Consider the following 12357-nt stretch of genomic DNA (forward strand, 5'->3'; position numbering starts at 1 on the left):
CCATACACGATTTTCTGTAATCTGAGCGTGCAAAAATTCAGAGAATTTCTCGATTCGTAGCTAACTAGTTATCGATGCTAAGCTAATTTCGGACAAATTTAGACCGTAAGAATTGTAATTAGCTGTTCGTTAGACTATGTAACGAGCAACCATTAACGATGACATATTCAAGCATCCAACGCGAACGTAATTACAGCCTTATAACGATTTCCGTGTTCTTTACCGCGGTTTTCACATAACACGATCGCGCAAACCCCGCAAACTGGAAGATATTAACAATTATTTATTTCTGCTGGAAGTGTTCGGAATTGAGATTTTGAAAGCTTCGATTGATTCGCATACGTGTTACCGATAAAAATGTAAACACGTGTACTACACAGAAGAACAGTGTTGTTTTAATAGAATATATACATAGGCTTTTTAGATGATTTCGTGCGATTTTAACACGCTTCGTGTTGCGGGAAAATTGAAAGTTTCGACAGAACGTTAGGAGAAAGTTAAATACCTACATTAGAATATTTCATTAAAATCGCAGTGTACCGAATTTTTGCTTTTTAAACGTACAGTGATTCAGGAAAGTCTTTGAACACTTCGTACGGAAAACTTTGATGGATAATGTATTACACGCATTATACGTATATTGTACTTTTTGAAACTTCATCGACACGGTAACGAGACACGACTATTATGACTTTGTTGATAAAGCCTGAAATAAATGCTAAAGTATATAGAAAACTGCAAGCACACAGCTGAAATGTTTACGGTGTTAATGAAATTTCAAAATACATATCTTGTATAACACACGTGATAAATGTTTAAATACCTATATGGTTTCGTGAATCATCGTAGCTAATTCGAAAAACTGATTAAAAGGTGTCTTGTTTGCCGAGAGAAAGTTTTATCTTCAATGTTGATCATATTTCGTTGTTAGCTCGCGCGCCACTGAACGCCTTAATAAACAGCAATAAAATAAAATAAAATTCCACGTGGAATCAGCCTACGATTATTTCGTGCGGCGTATTTGAAACGTATGTACGAAGTCCAAATCGAAGAGATCTTGCGTTCGTCGCGAACGTTCTCTGAACCATTATATCACGTCGATGCCAATTCTTCAGAGAGAGAGAGAGAGAGAGAGAGAAAGAGAAAGAGAGCATTCGCATGAAAATCTCACGAAGAAAGTTCGATCGTGCCTTCTAGTGTTCGCAGTGACATGGTTACGCCTCTGTTTTGGCGAACGATCCCGCGACGATCGCGGTTCCATCAGATACAAAGGTCACACGTTACGTAATTTTGTTCCAGAAGATTGCGGACATTTGCTTCCGCGATTTCATACTTTCTCTTTCTCTTTCTCTCTCCCACACTCTCTTTTTCTCCTCTGTTATACAGCCGAGAAATTAGCGAGCCGTTATCTGTTTTACAAGGATTGCAAAACAATTTTTCCTTGACGTCGTAAATGCGATACGAAGCTTTTCGATTCGAGAGACAAAATGTTGGAATGATCATGGAACATCTGTCCGTTTTAAGCCATTCGCATGATAGAATAGACCGACGTGTTTGCTACATCACAACAATGGAATATTCCGTCAAAATACACGAAATAAATTACCACGGTTTCGTCTCGAACAAGCGAAATAACGCTTCGACTTGAATGAATCCTAAAAGATTTATACATTTGCTTCGTAACAATATAACAAAATAGTTGCATTTTTTGATAAGAATGATTCGTTCTTTGATTGCGAATGGTTTAAAATAAATAAGAGATACGTATGTATGGGAGACGGTGTGAACTATGTGAGAACAGTGTACGATTCCTCTTTTCTTTTTCTTTTTTTTTTGGAAAGATAATATTGTGATTGTGACTGGAATGAAGAAGGACGATTAAAGTGTAAATATTTGTTAAGCGACTGCGTATTCTTTTTTTCGCACCCGTTCGGAACAGCAATGAGAAACATATCATTGTCAAGAGACATTTAAGAATGCGTGTTGTGAAGAAGCATCGCGAAACGCGCTATAAATTTCCTGAAAAGAATAAAACCAAGAATCTCAACTTTAGCCTTTTCATCGAACATCTGTTTTTTCAGAGCTTGGCCGAAAAAAGTTAATTGTTTGCATTGTCGGAGCTGTTTAACAATCGAAAGATAAACAATCGTTATCCTCGACATTGGTACCTTATTTTACCGATTCCTTTACTTTGTTTTCCTTTTTTACTTTCTCTTTCTGTAAATCGTCCTTGAAGCTTAATTTCGTTTAACTTGAAAACAATATATATGGTACGGAAGATGCTAACTAAAACCGCAAACTTCTATCCTTTATTTATTCCAAAACGAAGATTGTAAATCATTTATATATACCTATACAAGCGTCTCCTTTATTAAACTCAAAGTCACGTATTTGTAAATTAAGATGCTAATTTTTATTTCCACGAAAGAATTATTTTATAGCATAAGAAATTGTTTACAGCATATATTTGCGTCATTTATACGTGACAACGTTATATTGCGACTGGAGTTTTTCTGACTATCACACGTATCGAAGATAAATCGAAGACCTTTCCTAATCAGAAAGTTCGCCAATGGCATTATGAGTCTCCTCGTGCAGGCCTGCCAACGAAACTGCACGTTTCCTCGTTACGATCAGCGAGAGAGTTAAAAGATAACTGTAACCGGATTTACGTACAAAGCGAAAGTGTGGTTCTTCGTACTGGATATGGATATACAATCTTTCACAGCGTCTAGTTACGACTTGTTATCAAGGCACGTATGTAATATATGTAAACGTATTTCCGCCCGGAGGTAGTGTCATTACGTTGACGTATGTAAATATGTATAATATGCGTACGTTTAGAAAACTAATTTGGGCAAGCAGTTATACAGAGTGTCTCGTTTTAACTTCCCCAGGCAAACGTCTCGAAAGGTACGAGAAATATAAAAAAATGTTTCAAATGAAAGTTATAGCACATTGAGGGAAACAGATACTTTTGGTGACAATGAAAAATCTTTCGGCAACCAACTTCGGATTTTGAAATTAGAACCTATATTTTTAAACGTGTCATCTCATGCCTGTCATTTTCAAACTACTTTAATCCAGTATCTAATACTTTACTTACCCTTGATATTTTATTTTAATGTATAATGCCGTACACAAGCTATTTCTGAGATATAATTGCTCAAATTTGATACACCGCCCCGACATTAACGTCACCCGATGAGCAAGACGAGAAGGTTGCACATCATGTTGCCTATAAAAGTTGCCTATAAAAGTATGTGTATATTTCACTGCAGTGAATTATGGGCTCTATTGCGATATATGTTTGAGTTCTTTGGAAGCATTTCCCTACTCTGTTTACTGCTGTAAGCGATAGATTCTAACACGTATGAACAATTATACGTATGATACCTTCCACTGTTACTGGTTTAACTTGATAAATGTTATTCTTTAAATAGCTCCGCGTAAAAAATTTGTCAACAACATATGAAAATATGGAACGTAGGATTGCTCATACGTGTTCGAATCTATTGGCGACTACGCTGAACAAGGTTTACATTTCGTTTATAAGGGAAAATTATATGTAGTGAAACACATATATACAAATAAAGTCGGCTCTTTTTCGAGCTAGCGCGATGTACAAAGTCCGGCTGTGCAACCTTCGCACAAGTGTACAGTGGATTACGTTAATGCCAACGACATATCAAATTTGAAGAGTTATAGTTCGGCAACAACCTATGCAAAAAATATGTTTTGGTAGAGTTTCGAAGACATGTGATGCTCGAATGTGATATGAGCTCGATATGAGCTAAAACGATGTACATAAAAATATAGGCTCGAATTAAAAAATTCTAAGTTGACCATCTGTAAAAGATTTTTCAATGTCTCCATAACGTCAAATATGCTACAATATGCTACAACTTTCGTTTGAAATATTTTTTTTATACTTCTCGTATCTTTCGAGATATTTGACTATAGAGAAATTGAAATGGGATAACCCGCGCAGTTAGTTGATCGATCGTCTAAAAATAGCTGAGATGAAAATGAGAATCTTTTTGTTTACAAGGATGGAAACTTTTTATTAGAATATTTTTATTACAATACTCTAGATGAAAACTTTCCGATATCTCCTGGGTAAGAAATTTTAATTTACGAAGGTGGACATTTTTTATTAATATATTTTAGATAAAAATTGTTTATTAGATAAAAAAAAAGTTATGAGGTATATTTAATACCTCGGCAAGAAACCGGTCGCCAAACAATCAAACCTCGAAAATACAGACGTGCGCCGAATTTCTGTCCAAAGATTGTTCGTTGAAGAAACATTCTTTCCTCAAATGCTCAACGATTGTCGTAACACTTGTAATACCTAGTGATACTTGTGCAAAAACAAAGACGATAAAATTACGACTTTTAATATCGGTATCTTTGGGATCTCAAGATAAGGGCGATCATAAACAATCTACTATGACGCATTTGTTTGTCATTTCCGGTGAACATTTCCTCAAATATTTCTGCAAGATCAAACAGATCTAGGAGGTAAAAGAAAAAAGTACGGTATTATTTCGTGTGTCATACGTCGAGGTTACAGTAACAAATGTTCATCTAGATATTCGTCGGCCTTTATACACCACGTTAAAATAAATTTCGTGGCCTCCTAGGGACGACCGTGAGTTCTCAACGTCTCGGACGTTCCGCCGTAGTATTGAAACGTTTTGCATACAATTATAAAAAGATTCATGGCGTCTCTTTCGAGTTCTCTCAACCAGCTTGCTTCGTTCACGATATTAACAATCTCTGGTCGATATCGTTCACTTTACGATACTCTTCGAATCGATCTTTCCGATATGATATTTTCTTACTTGATCGTTGTGAAATCTAAACCGTGTAAGTACCAGGTAAGAATCACATTGCTAATGATTACATTCATGATTATACGTATTACAATGCTAATGAAATTTCAAGAAATGTTGTTGAATACTTTCGCGAGTCACTACGTGTAAGTATATACGTGAGTATTCGTTGCTTTTTTCTTCTTATCAGCGAGTGTTTTGAACGAATTTTTGGACGATAGAACAAGAGAAGGAGAGATATTCAGAAAAAAGCTAGTTTATCCGTATGAAGACGATAGTAGATGTTCTATTGCCTAGCACCTTACGAAATTTCCACGTGGACCTTCGTAATCTTTCGAGTGACATTCTGGAAATTTCTTTTTTAACCATTGGACAATCTAACGAACCGCATCGGGAAAAATTCGATTCTTGATATTATCGCGTAAATCCTATCGATTTCGTTGAAAATAGACGCTCCGACGCAATGTACTAGTTTCCTTCGTCTCTTCGTGGTACGATAAGCTTCCTTCTGAATCATTCTGTGTTTCAAAACGTCAAGGTCTTTTTTCCGTCACAGTTTTTATCAAATCCCGACCAGCTTCTGCTATTTTTTATAAGATGACTGCTTTTTTTATTATGAGAGATTAATTATATTTCTTCAAGTCGTGGAAACGTATCATAGAAAAGAATACAGATAGAAATTAAAAGAACGATACTTTTACAAGTTGAAGTATCTTCAGATTCTGAGAAAATTGATTGATCGATTCGATCGATACCATACGATAATGTTCACAAAATTCAAATTCAAATACATCCGTAAATCGCAGATTCATTTCTGCGTGACATCACACGAAAGTATTTTTTTAAAATATCATTGTTATCGTCGTCATGAGATCATTATCGTGGATGATCTAAGACTCTTGCACAGTACTGTATGTATAACTACTGAAGCAGAGGAATTATGGTAAACGTGTGCTCGTGCCCTCGTGCTGGACACTGGCAAGGTTTTTACGCGGGTCAGGGACATTTTCGGAGGCGTTGCCTCTCTTTTAAATTTATCCTTCACGACAGCATCGAACTGCCGCCTCTTATTAACGGCAGCGATGTAAGTACGTTGCCGCCCGGTTGTTGAACCTGCCAATTTTGCCTCGAAGAAACGGACATTCGAGGTGAATGATCGGCCGACCGATCTCCCCGCTAGAGATTTAACGCTTAAACATGTTAGAAGCTTCCAAGGTCGAATTATACAACGTATGAGATACCAAGTAACGCTAGCTGGCACCATTCGATGATTTAATTGATTTTCTATGCTGCAAAACGTCACCAAGGACGCCAAGATGGATCAACTATACCGTTAAAATCATTTGACTTTACATTGGAAATCATAGGATTTTATAATTCCACTGATCGTTCAGCCCTGCTGTTCTTAAGTCTATAGAATTCGAAATACAACTATTGCAATGGATGTCGGATTTTTCAATATTTGGTTTCGATATTCAATATGTATAAATATTGCGTTTATTTTCTCCCCTCTCCCCTTTTTTTGAAGATTAAGTAAGGTAAAGTATAAAACTTAATTTAAGTAAAGGATTATGAAGGAAGCGCGCGTCGCTCACCCCAGAATCTTGAGGGGTAAGGTCTTTATAAAAAAGTTATCTAATAAATCAGTAGGTAGCTCCTTGAGTTAGGCGAACGGATGGCATAATCGAGGTTGCTTCCCGTTGGAAGCTCCTCGTTGGATTTTTATGTGTCGTTCGTAACGAGGTCTTGAGGTTTTCTCCTTTTCAATCTACGCAAATCCATACAACGTACATGCGAGCTATGTCGCTTCTGCGTTAGGATGTCGCTGTTGGCGTGCACTGTATTTGTAGCATGTTTATCGGCTTTGTCTTTCGTTTCTTTTATTTGTAAATCTTTATGGTTGTAATGGTTCGTTAAGCTTTTTAGTTCAAATAAATACTACTTACAATTAGTTTTAATTATTTCATTTAATTAATTTTAACGCGCCCGTGCAGAGTCAACTTATATGCAATATTAGAAATATACATATTCCAGGCAATTGTTATTCTTTATCCATATTACTCTTTTCCCTTACTCAACTACGTTCTCAATATGCCAGCCACGAAACAACAAATTTCATATTTCGTTATCGTCTATCTGACAAGTACCTATATATGTATTTCGCAAGATTCTCTCGTTATCACTATACCCAACGTTTTCCATCGCCAAGAGGTAAACCGTTCTTCGAATCTTTTAATAATAGCTCGGTATTAAATATAATACGCGCTGCGCGATCACTATTCGAAGACGCGACGCGTCTGTTTTTTTCTTGCATTGGGTAACTCGTAACTAGTCACGAGTTCGAGACTTTCAAGAATCCAGGCTTCGAATCATATTCGAAGCGATTCAAATCTTTCGTTACATATATGGATTCGAAGCAATTGTAAGTGTTTCGGGCCTCGTCACTACTCGTGGCTCCTCCGCAAACTCGAAATCCTCGTCTGTAAAAATAGAATAACTATTAGCGCGATCGCGCTTCTGACCGTCAAATCGAGGTCTCTGCTCGTACAAGAAGATGGTGTCGGACGAACGAGCTTCGCGAAGTGCGAAGGAAGAAAAAGAGAGGATGCTGCTTTAATCAGGGCATGTCGGCGGAGATAGGAGCCAGGTTACGGAGAGAAAATGTGCAGGTTTCGTGCGGCGCAACAACTTTCTTTCTTCGGATAAGGCGCGTGGGTTGCCGAACCGGGGCCTCAAGGAAGCGTTTCCTACGGTAGAAATGGCAACAGCGACGAGGAGACGCAAGGGAGGACAGAAACTTTCTCCACCTTCATCGCTCGCGACATGCTGCTTTGAAAATTATCGCTCTTTTCTCGATAGACGATAGGAAAGTTCCGCTAAAATTTCGTCTAATCCGTGTATCTTTTCATTGCTTTGATAACGATATAAAAGTTTCACACGAACGAAAACAAAGGAAATGGGTAGACAATAACAGGATGACGAACTGTAACCGACTAGATAGCGATTAGATTCGAATTGCTATCACTGTAGTACCCTATAGGCTGAGAAAACATGATATATTTGTTTTAATATTTCATCGATGTCTAATCTTCTCTTCTTAATTAAAATGTCCCGTCTAGCATTTTTTCATAATTAGAGAAACAAGCATGGGACAAAGAAAACGATAAAACGTGTTTTCTCCAGTTTCGAAATCGTGGGCGGAACATTTTGATTAAAGGCCGAGCGATAAAAGTGTACATTGTTACAGAGAACAAAGCAACGCGCAAAAGCCGAAAATCTTATTATTTTCGACAAATAAAGCTTTTTAGCGTATTATTATTCGGATTATTAATCGGAAACGAGATCAACGTCTACTTTTAAATCTTTATAAATATCGTGATTCCAGTGCATCGTTCAATTTTCCGAGCTACTAATTATTCTCATTAGCTAAATAACTTTGTTAGCCTGTTGGACGCGCTCGTTCATGAAGCATTATACCATCGCGTGATTCTTCGTTAGCACGATTTTATCGACTTTCTTCAAAATTTCTCCTTCTAGAAAAGAACGAAATCAAGCGTGTCGAACATAGCAGTTAATTCACCATGTAAATTACATTTAAATTAATTTATTTCTTTTTCTAATAATAAGGGCGGTAACCAAATTTTACAAGAAGTTAGCTAAAATCGACCGTCAAAAACGCTCGATATCAATCAACATCTGAAGTATTTCTGTTTATAAAATCCTCCTTAATCTGTCTCATAAATTTTATTACCACGCATTGACTTCTGAAAATCAATCTAATCGCATATAAGAACATTGGTGATCGCGAAGAACAAAATTATTACAGTCTGATCCGTCTTTAATCTTGTTCTTTACGATCACCAATGTTCGTATATGCGATTAGATTGATTTTCAGAAGTCAATGCGTGGTAATAAAATCGGCATTTGCAATTATCAGATCTTATAAAACTGTTTTGCCACTTGACAAACTCTTTACTTTCGGATTTATGAGACAAACTAAGGAAGATTTTATAAAGAGAAATACTTCTTTTACAAATTCTAATTACAAAATTATTACAGTCTGATCCGTCTTTAATCTTGTAATTAAAGTACATTTTATCAAAGATAAGCCAGTGTTCGAATGTTTTTGAGCGCTAGTGGTAATACACGTGAAAATGTCCAGGAGCGATCTTGTTAGAGGACAACGTAAAATTTCATCCGAATAGAAACGATCGTACTCGTATGTCTCTTCTTACTTATGATCGAGTGTAGTGTACGTAAGATGAAGTTCTTTGATCTTTGCGAAATCGAAAAATATTCTGTTTGTTCGTCGTATCAGCAAGGTTTTAAACATTTGCACATTTAAGGCAATTTCTCACTATTGACAAAGCGATTACGGTTGATGTCCTACTTTTTCATATTTCATGAAGTCCTTGCGGTTGTCAACGATGAAGAATATCCTTGTGGTTCGTTTACAGTGTCGGACGGAGGGAGATGAAATGTTGAAGAAAGAAGAAACTTTGGATTTTTACTGACTGTTGATAGAAAGAAAAACGTTGTCACCATAGACTCGCTAGAGACGAGAACATTAAATATTCCGTAGGTAGGTTAGGCCATTGTCGATTGAGAAATCAAACGGAAGACACGAACGTGGCTCATCGTTTGTTCGTGGATTGCGAAATGTAGGATCCGACGTTACATCAATTCCTGACTTGCTCTATTAGACAATACTATATTCAATGAACAGAATTTGTCCTCTTGCAGGATAAATAGTTTTTAACAACATTGCAATATTCCATTGCATTTTTCTTAAAATGCCATAAGTATCTCTGTATAATATTTATATATCGCAGAATTTTCCATGGAGCGATGTTAGCTTGCTTATTCTATGGATAAACGTAAGTAAGACATGTTATATAAACGTAAACTTGTGAATGCCTTAAAAGCTACTACAAATACTAAACAACAAGGGATTGGTTTGCTCTTCGATGGAAAATAGAAACAGATTGGCGATACTTACATGTATTAATTCCATTCCAAAATATGTAAAAATTAAATTCATGAGATTTTGAATTTCTTGTTGATTTTCTCTAATTTCGATTAATGAGTTACGAATATTTGCATTAATTCCTAACATGTATTAACTCTTGTCACGTAAATTTTTTCCTATAACATTCCCCCACAAATAAACGTCCTCCAGAGGCATAATATCCAACGATCTTGAGGGCCAAAAACTAGTCTTTGTTGCTGGTCTAGTCTAGATGTTCTTGTCACCCTCTTGAATATTTAAACAGTATTAATAACGATAACTATATATACATATATAGAGACTAATATTATAAAGTAGTATGAAATTAACATGATAACTGCATATTTGCATAACATCAAACCTATTAAATTATTCCTTTCTTCAACTATTTCATGTTGAAGTACTTTCTTTCAGCCACGAAGATATTAAAGCCAGAAAATCAACAAAAACGAATTCATTCCTTTTCCCGTGTAGTCTTCATAATCTTCATTAAAGAAAATATTAATCCGTTATTAGTTCGTATTTTATAAGTCTACGTTTATACGAGTCCTCTCATTCTTACTCATAGAATATAGTATATAGCTTGTTTCGCGAAAAAGACCACTATATTCGTTATATATTGTATAAAAATGTCCGTGCTGTTCTTAGAAAAATACAACAATATTATAATATTATTGAAATTATTGGTTTGCATTTGGAAATTATTGCAGTAATCGTGAGATTTGAGATCGTTGACAGAAAAGTTCACGTTTCATCACTGACATAATTCCAAAACCTAACCCTAACCTAACCCCAATTGTTGATTTTCCGTTTTTATTAAACAATATATCGATCGAATGAAAACACGTTATGTCGAAGGTTACGTTCTCCAAGAGAATAAGATGTTTAATTTTATATTAAATTACGAGTCGTGACTAAATTGAAAATTGATAAATTATAAAAATGTATTGATCACTCATGGTATGATGTTGGGAAAGGTTACGTTGAGCTGGTAAAAATTTACGTGTATCAAAATCGAACGCATAGCGTGGGTGAACCACAAGGGAACGACTTATATTTAGCTACTCGTATATTAACGTCGAGTAGCGTTTTATTGCAATGTGCTACTCTCGTTCACCCCGGTCACGCTTTCTCCGAGAAACTCGAGACAGAGCTCTGCATTTCCATTTGTACAATCTACAGCAATTATATTTTAGATCTTCGAGAAAGTAATACATACTCGTATTTCATATTCTATCGATTTGCAATTAATACGTATATGTGGACACAATGTTTACACGTACCTTGTGATATTCCATTTCAAGATCAATTTCAACTTCGTTTTTATATTAGACATAGATTTTGCATGCTTCTGTAATATACAGGTATTATTAATTAAAATATTTGAATCAATGGCAAACTAATGATCAAAAACAATACTTACCTATTATCTTCTTGTGAAATGAATAAATATACCTATAGAACATACATTCTTTATTTCAGGATTTATTACGCAAGAGTATATTAAAATTAGATAGAATGGGCAATTGATCGAAATGTTGACTAATTTTAGATATCATTGATAGAATTACACAATCACGATAGACTTACTATTAATTACGAAGAATCATTTCTGTTTTATCTATAGGTCGACGATCAAACGAATCGAAGATGACGAATTCCTTAAAAACCAAAACTGTCTAAAAAAAAATAAAGGTTGTCATTTACAGATGACGATTTTTCTTTGATCGTATATTAATTTCTAAAAGTAAATTTTATCATATCACGATTTATTATTTCACGATAACTTTAACGAAGAAAAAAATTGTCTTGAATATATTTATAACCTTATAACTAATACTAATATCTTTGTAACTATAATTGTTACACGCCGTTAAAAATAAAGAAAGTATCTACATATTTTTATGCGGTAATACACGTATTTAACGAAATGAAAAATAAGAATTTATAGATGATTATATATATCAATATATTAATTTACTGGTTAATATATTTTGTAATAATCTTACAAGTTTCTCATCGTTGATAATCAATAGTACCGAGCATCTAAGTTTTTGTATTTAACGTTGGGCAATGTGCTAGATATTTAACCGTCGAATCAGCGATACGTGAAACATCAGGGACGAATTATTCGTTTCCTATGAGCATAATTTCCCCCGCTGTTTGAGCGAGGGACCTCACCTTGCTCTTCACCTTCGTGCTTATACTTTAGTTGATTTAACCAACGATGATGATTGAATAACGTTTTTAACCACGAATACAGGTATAGGAAGAAAGAATTAATTTAGACATACTTGAAGTTATTTGTCAAGGTAACTTGGAATAAAATAAAATTGTTACTTTTAATTAGTCGTTGTTTATACCATTACATATAATGATCCTATAACAAAAAAAATGTCAACGTAATATTTATTTACATGTGTGAGCGTGTATGTCACAGCAATGTCAATTCAAGAATAGTATTGATTATATGGCAAACTTTAATTAAAAAATGCAGATCTTTAAATTTAA

Source organism: Bombus vancouverensis, chromosome 4 (genome assembly GCF_051014615.1).
Source record: "Bombus vancouverensis nearcticus chromosome 4, iyBomVanc1_principal, whole genome shotgun sequence".
Lineage (NCBI taxonomy): Eukaryota > Metazoa > Arthropoda > Insecta > Hymenoptera > Apidae > Bombus > Bombus vancouverensis.